We start from the raw sequence: 8955 nt of genomic DNA, 5'->3' as shown, positions 1-8955 counted from the left end.
CAATAGCAACAATAGCATGTCCATATCTGACATAAAGAAAATATCTATATTCCAAATTAAAGCATGTGCGTCTTCTCCCCAAAAGTGAATACCCACAATCATTCAGCCACCATCGCTATCTCTGAGAGATAGTCAGTCCTTCTCTATCAAGTCAGTCACAACTTTGATCTGCTACCTATGGATCAAATAAGAAAGTTAATCACCAGTAATACACACTTTATAAAATGCTAGAAAACAACTAGAAGGAAGATATACTTGAGACTGCTGCAGGGTTCTTCCTCAATGAGACAGATCTTTCCCTTCATTTAAGGAGCTCTGAGTCTATGATCTGATTCAGGTCAGGCAAGTGTGGGAGGGACTGTGAATTTCCATTGTAGTGAGTCACTCAGGACACTGCCAAACCTAGAGATTTTTTTAAGTAGGACCTTAGTAGGATATCATCAATTTCAGTCCTAGAATCCCGCATGATCAGTTAGCCACTTCCAAAGTCTTCTGTGTGTCAAACTTTATTATTAACAATCTCACCCTGGTGATTATTACAGAACCACACCACCTTCCTTGGCTTATTAAGTGCTGCTAATTTGCCCTCAGTCGACCAAGGTTACCAATGTACATGGTGGTATCATCCCCTCCTAGAGATGCTAACCACTGCAGTCTTTTTCACGAATGCTGCACTCCCCTCACCAATGAATTTCTTAATGTCTAGAAGTGTTTTCTATTATCCCCTTAAGGAACAAAGTTGCGAAATATCAAATCTCCCTAAATTCTTTGGATTTATCTTTCTACAAGGTACCAATTTATTGGGAGTTCCCTGGTGGTCCAGTGGTTAGGACTTGGTGCTTTCACTGCCGTGGCCCGGGTTCAATCCCTGGCCAGGGAACTCCCACAATCCACACCACAAGGCTGAAAAAAAAAGGGTACCAATTAATTTCTGGTATTTTAACTTCATCAGACACCTTCCATTGATGAGTCCAGGTTTGAGGCAAGCAGCCAAATAATCAATTAGAGCCATTTCCAGGTGCTCAAGCTAGTACATTGAATCTCTTTATTTATTAAAGCATTTATTCAACAAATGTTTATTCAGTTTTCATTAGGTATCTGACAATATTCCATGTGCTGGAAAGACAGCATTGGATAAAACAAATAAAATTCCCTGGCTTCCTAGAGTCTACATTTGATGGGAGAGAGGAGAAAACAATAAACAAATAAGTATTTCTAAATACATAGTGCTTCGGAAGATAATTAGATTGGTGCTCTGGAAAGAAACAGAGCAGACTAAGGGAGATTGGGAGTACTGGGGTGTATAATTTTAAGTATAGGGATCAGAGGAGGCAACTCTGAGAAAATGACCTTGAACAAAGTCTTGAAGGATGTAAAGAAACGGGCCAATGCAAATATACGGGAGGAGAGCAGGCCAGGCAGAGGCCATAACAAGTGCAAAGGCTCCGAGGCTTATCTAAGAACAGAGAGGAGGCCAGTGGTGCCAGAACAGAGTGAGCAGATGGAAAATAATTGTTAGCATGATACTTCAGATAAACTCATAGTTTTGGAAATTAAATTGAATACAAGTCGAATTTTCCTCACTCTCCCAACTCAGTTTCAGGTTTGTTAAGAACATGTGCTAAAACTTATCATTTTATATTAGCAAATACTTCATAGCCACCAGTGTCACTGGTTCTCTCAAGTATAGGGGTTAAATTAACTAGAATAATTCAGAGCCGTTCTTTCCACCACAGTCATCTCATAGCAAGTTTATCAATCGTCTGTTGTGATTCTCCCTAATCACCACAACTACGGGGGAATTATCAGTGTGAGCTGGGTGTGTATTACAAAGTAGGAATATAATGCTAAGACTTCAGCAGCCTGATCAAGGGTCATTAAAAGTTCTTTTCAAACAAAGCAATCATCTTCAGAGAGCTTATAAAAGAGCCTGGCAACATCTTCCAACTTGTCAATAAATATATACTTTTTTTTTTTTTTTTTTTTTTTTTTTTTTTTTTTTGCGGTACGCGGGCCTCTCACTGTTGTGGCCTCTCCCACTGAAGAGCACACGCTCCGGACGCGCAGGCTCAGCAGCCATGGCTCACGGGCCCAGCCACTCCGCGGCATGTGGGATCTTCCCAGACCGGGGCACGAACCTGGGTCCCCTGCATCGGCAGGCGGACTCTCAACCACTGCGCCACCAGGGAAGCCCAATATATACTTTTTATAGTCTGACTTTTCTATTTGTAATTGGCATGCTTTAAGGGAAACACCCAAGTCATATCTTTTGAGTGGGGAAATTAATTATTGATTTGCCTCTAGGCAAATAACTTCATTAAAGTTGTGTGCTGAATGCCTGGTTTGTTTAAGAAATTGAATGTAGAAACTCATTTCTTATTCAAAAATTTTGTGATTCACCTCAGTTATCAAAACAGATTACATGTTGGGAAAATAATAAATAGGTTTTAATATGAAAAAAGCGTGTACTAATAATCAATAAAACCAATAGCAAAGCCTCACTGAAAAGCCAGAGCTGCAACCTCATGTTAATGGATGATGTTACAGAGAAATGACTTTTCCATGGAAGTTTTCCTCAAGTAAACTGCTGATTTAGGACTGCTCATCTGTATAGAGAGATTAAGTAAATCAGGATGGAAACAACAGAATTTCTTATAACCCCGTTTCAGTGGAAAGGTTAATTTTCACTTTATTGGTTGAATCTAGTGTGTGTACCTGTCCCTGTTATTAAATTACTTACAAATGCAATCTGATGCCATCATCGTAACAGTTTTGGGGGTCAGGTATTATTATTCCCATTTTACACATAAGGAAATTGAGGCTCCAGGGTAGCTGGACCTTCCCAAGATCATACATAGAGAAAGTGGCAGAACTTCTGATGCTACTTTACCACACCCCAAGCTGGCCCTGCCATTCTCTCTTGCCTCCTGGAATCAGGAGCATTTCCTGTAATGCCTTTATCAAACTATCACTTATCATCTTCCTATAACATTTCCTACATTTTTTTCCAGGTTACTATTTATTAAGAAATCCTAGTCATTGCAGAAAACTATCCTGGAACGTTGCAAACACTAAATTGGTCTATATTATAGCAAGGAATTTAACAACCAAACAAGCAAGCAGTCTTGAGATTTAAACAGTGAAATTTTCTTCATGGTTGTGTTTGCTTTTAAAAGAACATGAAGCATACACAGATTCATACAGGTCTGTGGGAAGCAATCTTTTCCTTTAAATACTGAAGAAAATGCTCATGTATATATGTTCATATACAAACTATCATGAAATATTAAATTAATGTTTTGGCTACAACAAATACCTACAAGATTCTATACAATTTTCTTGTGCTTATATATCACTGTATTATTAATTATATTACAACTAGTGCTATTCCTAAAAAGACTATTGTTTCTTAGTCTTTGAGTATTATTATGATTACTATCAATATTATTATTAAAAGTTAGACCTGTAATTTAGATACTTTGTTTATGTAATTTTTAGGCAAACAGCTTCCAAATAATATTTATATGGTTAATTATTTTTAAAAGGTCCACTTTAATTAGCAAATTCTTAATTCATAATATATGTGCAGTATAAAAACTACTAATTCCAACATCTTTGTGAGTGTGCTCATATTTTTTATTTTTATTATGAATCATATTTTTCTACTTATTTTCATGTCTCAGTTTTGATTTTATATCAGCCACTGTGAGTGAAACAATAGCTGAGACTGAAATTTGGTGATATTTTCCATAGAAACAGCTCCCCTTTCTTTGCCAGACATCTAGAGTAAAGTCCTGTGGTTCTAAAATTGATAAATCTATTTCATTCAAAGTCCTGCTAAATGATATACGGGAATAAAGACACAGACCTATTAGAGAATGGACTTGAGGACACGGGGAGGGGGAAGGGTAAGCTGGGACAAAGTGAGAGAGTGGCATGGACATAGATACACTACCAAATGTAAAATAGATAGCTAGTGGGAAGCAGCCGCATAGCACAGGGAGATCAGCTTGGTGCTTTGTGACCACCTAGAGGGGTGGGATAGGGAGGGTGGGAGGGAGGGAGACGCAAGAGGGAAGAGATACGGGGATATATGTATATGTAGAACTGATTCACTTTGTTATAAAGCAGAAACTAACACACCATTGTAAAGCAATTATAAAAATGTTTTATAATTCCAATAAAAATGTTTTATAACTCCAATAAAAATGTTAAAAAAATAATGATATATGAATGAGAAGAAAGAGGTGTCAAGAGAAGCAGATGAGAAAAGTGAAAGATGAGAATTACTAATTATTTTTAAGTAACAGAAGAGGAAAGACAAAGGATGATAATAGTCATCATAATACAAACACTTATGAACAGTCACCACACAGAGGGAACTCTGTATGCTTTACAAGCATCATATATATATATATATATATATATATATATATATATATATATATATTTATTTATATATACTTATATATATTTATATACATATATATATTTTTTTGTTTTGTTTTTTACAAAGTAGGCAATGAAGGTTTAAGGAAACAAAGTAATGTGCCCAAAGTTACAGATAGAGAGTGACTGAATCAGAATTTGAACTGAAGGCTGTCTGATGCCAAAGTATTATATACTTTTACCCGTGTAATATACTGCCTTCCTAAAACTCTAATGAATCCTTAATAGATACCCTTAGCTCTAGCAGTTACAATCAGTGGTGTAGATTTAGAGGACAATGTTACACACAATATCAGTTCAGTAAAAGCAAAGATCCTGCTGGTGTCTGGTACATGTATTTACACTGGCTTTACAATATTAGATCACATTTTTAACTTGGAAAAAGCTATCGAACTGTCTAAGAAACAGTAACAATTTGTTTCATTATTTACTTTTTATCAATAACTAAACTCTTTAAAGGAAATGTTGTTCCCAAAGATTTCAAGCTTTTATAAATAAAACATAACTAGATGATATGAATTTTCCATGCAAATGGAAGATAAATCAAAATAAAACCCAAAAAACTTCGGTCTAAATATCAGGGGGGAAAAATTCCTTAAGAAGTCAGCCTTCACTATTAATAACACCAAGAACCACTTTAGGCCAATGACGGACAACTCAGGTAAGAGAAACTTGTTTTCTCTCATCTTTCACCTACATCTACTCACACACAATAATGCTTTTGCATCTCACCCTTCTTGCAATTCTCTCTCTCTTTCTCTCTGTGCATGGTAACAATATTTCTTCAATCCGATGGCTTTCCCTCTTACCATTCTTCAAGTTCACTATTTTTGCATGACTTTATAATTTCCTAAGTCTCTTCCAAGTCATACTCACTCCTTGTTCAGACCTTCGATCTTTGAGATGTCCGTCAATCCTTGTGTTTGGCAATCTCTACATCAAACGAATTAGTAATCATACATACTTTGAAACCTGTGCATGTGATCAGGTGAACTTTAGAAAGAAACAGATGTGTAGAAATCTGGGAGGAGGTGTAACCCTTTGGAAAATAAAATTTTCATGTGCCAATCTGTTATTCATAGCATCTTCTCCACACAACTTGTAAATTATTGCCAAAGGACTTCATTTCCCTTGGAGATAACACTTTCTAAATTGTTTAGACATGATTTACGCTACTTACCATTTTTAATCTGACTTCATTAAATGAAGAACTAATGAGTCAAAGCATCATTATCATTTCTTTCCACCATCATCACAATAAGAGCTGGTAGTTTTCTGGATAAGAGGGTGGAGTGTAGGAACAAAATATCAGGTAGTATTAGCCTGACCATGGTGTAGGATAAAACAACGTAGCTTTACTATAAATAATGTTACTTAAATACAGTTTTCTTAAATCATTCATGAGCACCATTTTTCTTCAGAGAAGAAAATGAACCTTCCCAAAACTGACTATATAGACATCACAGACTACCCATAGCAAAGAGGCAGCAGAACAAAACCACCAAGATAAACAGTAGTACTTACATAAGTGACTTGTTTACACCTGAGTAAGGAAAAATAAAAGTGTTTGTATCCTATTTTAATGTAGTAGTTACAAGTATGCATGGATAGGAAAATGTATCACCCTAAACCCCAAAGTAACATTTATCACAACTCAGATCCATCTTAGGGGGGCCTGGGGGGTGCAGGTGGTTAAAAGGTGAGAACAGCTCTTGTATGTGCTGTTAATTTAAGAGTGCAACCAGGATCTATAATTACTTCTGAAAAGAACAAGTAATGACTGAGTACATTAACTGTCAACAAACATCTGCTAAAAGTGGTAATTAACACCATAAGGCTCATGGAACTCAAGACAGACATCAGATCATCTAGGTAGCACCACAGTAAATGTTTGCTGGGACATCAGACCACCTTAGCCTTGTCTGAAAATTTCCCTAGTTAAATACTCCTGGTTTAGAGTCTAAAAAGCCTGCTTCATAAAAGCGTGAGGTGTCAAAAGTCCACACGAGTAGGTGTTTTTAAACACTAAGTTCACTGGAATATTTGCAATGAAATACCCGGTGTCAGGTCTCCAAAAATAAACTAGTAACAGAAAGGGAGAAATAACTAAACAGTCAAAACAGTCATTGCATAATCCATCTTCTAAAGCCCTAATGTAATCTTATCAAGGAAACCACTCGGCCTCTATTTGCTATTATTTTAAACAACTTTTCAACAGATTGTTAGAATAGAGCTTCAGGGCCCATATTTGAAAGTGGACAGCTACACTCAGAACAGAAAGAAAAGTCAGGTGACAGTCGACACCCAGTCAGGAAGAGAAGAAGGGGAAAAACTATAAAGAGAGCATCAAGAGTTATTGAATGCAGTCATCCAGTCCACTTTTTATGTCTGGGACATTTCCTGTGTTCAGTATTGAGATGGCTTCTAACAATTCCTGAAAGATCCGTCTCTTTTCAGAAAGTCACTCAGGTCTGTGTCACAGTCAGCTGAAAATCCCAGACACTAAGGCCCGCTTTAATGAGACTATCTTCATATGTGTAATTGGAGGTCTACAGGAGATACACACATAAATGTTACAGACTAGAAATTGCAGCATGTTGACATGATGTTTGCATCATAATGTTAATTTACATACACTGCTTGAGTTTTCTGTTCAATTACATTTGTTGCTTCATTTGCATAAAGGTGTAGATGAAAAATTAATATATACTCAACATCATTAGTTAGTTATTAGGGAAGTGCAAATCGAAACTACAATGAGATATTCTCCAGGATGGCTATAATTTAACTAAAATAAAATAAAACAGAAATAAATGTTGGGGAGATTATGGAGAAATTGGAACCTCATCCTCATACATTGCTAGTGAGGATGTAAAATGGTTTGGCCACTGTGGAATTTGATGTTTCCTCCAAAAGTTAAAGATAGAGTTACCATATGACCCAGCAATTCTACTCCTAGGTATATACCCAAGAGAACTGAAAACATATGTTCACACAAAAACTTGTACATGAATGTTCACAGCAATATTAACCATAACAGCAAAAAGTGGAAACAACTCAAATGTTCGTCAATTGATGAATGAATAAATGAAATGTACATACAACAGAATATTGTTCAGTCATTAAAAGTAATGAAGTAGTGATACATGCTACAACTTGGATAAATCTTGAAAATATTATATTAAGTTAAAGACGCCAGACACGAAAGGGTACATGTTGTATGATTCAGTTGATATGAAATGTCCAGATTAGGCAAAACCATAGAGACAGAAAGTAAATTTGTGGTTGCCAGGGGATGGGGGTGGGAAGCATTGGGAATAGCGTTTATTTTGGGGGGTGACAGAAGTGTTTGAGAATTAGTGGCAATAGTTGCACAATAGTGTGAATATATTAAAAACCACAGGAGTGTGTACTTTAAAATGGTTAAAATGATGAATTTTATGTTATGTGAATTTTATCTCAATAAAAAAATGAAGAAATCAAAATACGTACATTTTGTTTCCATGTTATCATTTTCTAAGTCCACTGTGTTTAAATGCTTCCACAGATAATTAAATGTATTCAAAAAGTTAATGTTCAACTCTCTGATCTGACAAGCAGGATTGTTTCTGGGTACTTCATAATGTTTCAGTTCCCAAAAGAATACACTTTACTGAACCTTATAAAATATTTAAGGGGATATAAGACTTTAATATAGAATGTGTTACCTACATAATACTCTACCATGCCATTCATATTCCTCTTGGCAGAGGGCAATTTTCTCCTCAAATATTCCATATAGTCTTAGAAACAGAGGAAAAAAAGGTAAAAATTCTGGCCTATTTCAGATAGGTCTAATAGAGTTGGTCAGTATTATCTCTTCTATGGGATATACTTTAAAGGAGAGCAATTCAGAATAGCTGAGGATTTTCTAAGCAGCCCACTCCAATTCTTCTTTAGACAGGCATTTTGTTTCCTTTAAATTTTAAATTGTCTTCAAAAAAATTTTTTTTACATATATATTTATTTATTTATTTTTGGCTGCGTTGTGTCTTCGTTGCTGTGCACGGGCTTTCTCTAGTTGCAGCGAGCGGAGGTTACTCTTCATTTCGGTGCGCGGGCTTCTCGTTGCAGTGGCTTCTCTTGTTGTGGAGCACGGGCTCTAGGCATGTGGGCTTCAGTAGTTGTGGCACACAGGCTCAGCAGTTGTGGCTCGCAGGCTCTAGAGCGCAGGCTCAGTAGTTGTGGTGCACGGGCTTAGCCGCTCCGTGGCATGTAGGATCTTCCCAGACCAGGGCTTGAATCTGTGTCCCCTGCATTGGCAGGCGGATTCTTAGCCACTGTGCCACCAGGGAAGTCCTCCCCACAAAATTTTTTTTTATTAAAAATCAATTTACTGATATGCAAACCAACTGGACCAAACAGGACAAACAGGATAGAAGCAATACTCTAAACAAGCGTCAACTTAAGAGCTCCGATGCCAACCGGGAGGACACCCAAACACAAGTTTAGCATGGGGGTAAGAGT

General features: G+C 36.7%; 1 non-coding gene across 1 annotated transcript; it reads left to right on the top strand.

Annotated features, from left to right (window-relative positions):
* Positions 1–808: 808 nt before the first annotated feature.
* On the top strand, positions 809–880 carry TRNAE-UUC (transfer RNA glutamic acid (anticodon UUC)). The gene has a single exon. It is a non-coding gene; the product is annotated as a tRNA-Glu (tRNA).
* The last annotated feature ends 8075 nt before the right edge of the window (positions 881–8955 follow it).

This window comes from Tursiops truncatus, chromosome 12 (genome assembly GCF_011762595.2).
Source record: "Tursiops truncatus isolate mTurTru1 chromosome 12, mTurTru1.mat.Y, whole genome shotgun sequence".
Classification (NCBI taxonomy): domain Eukaryota; kingdom Metazoa; phylum Chordata; class Mammalia; order Artiodactyla; family Delphinidae; genus Tursiops; species Tursiops truncatus.
Note: the sequence above shows the minus strand (reverse complement) of the source record. Positions and strands in the feature narration are given on the sequence as shown.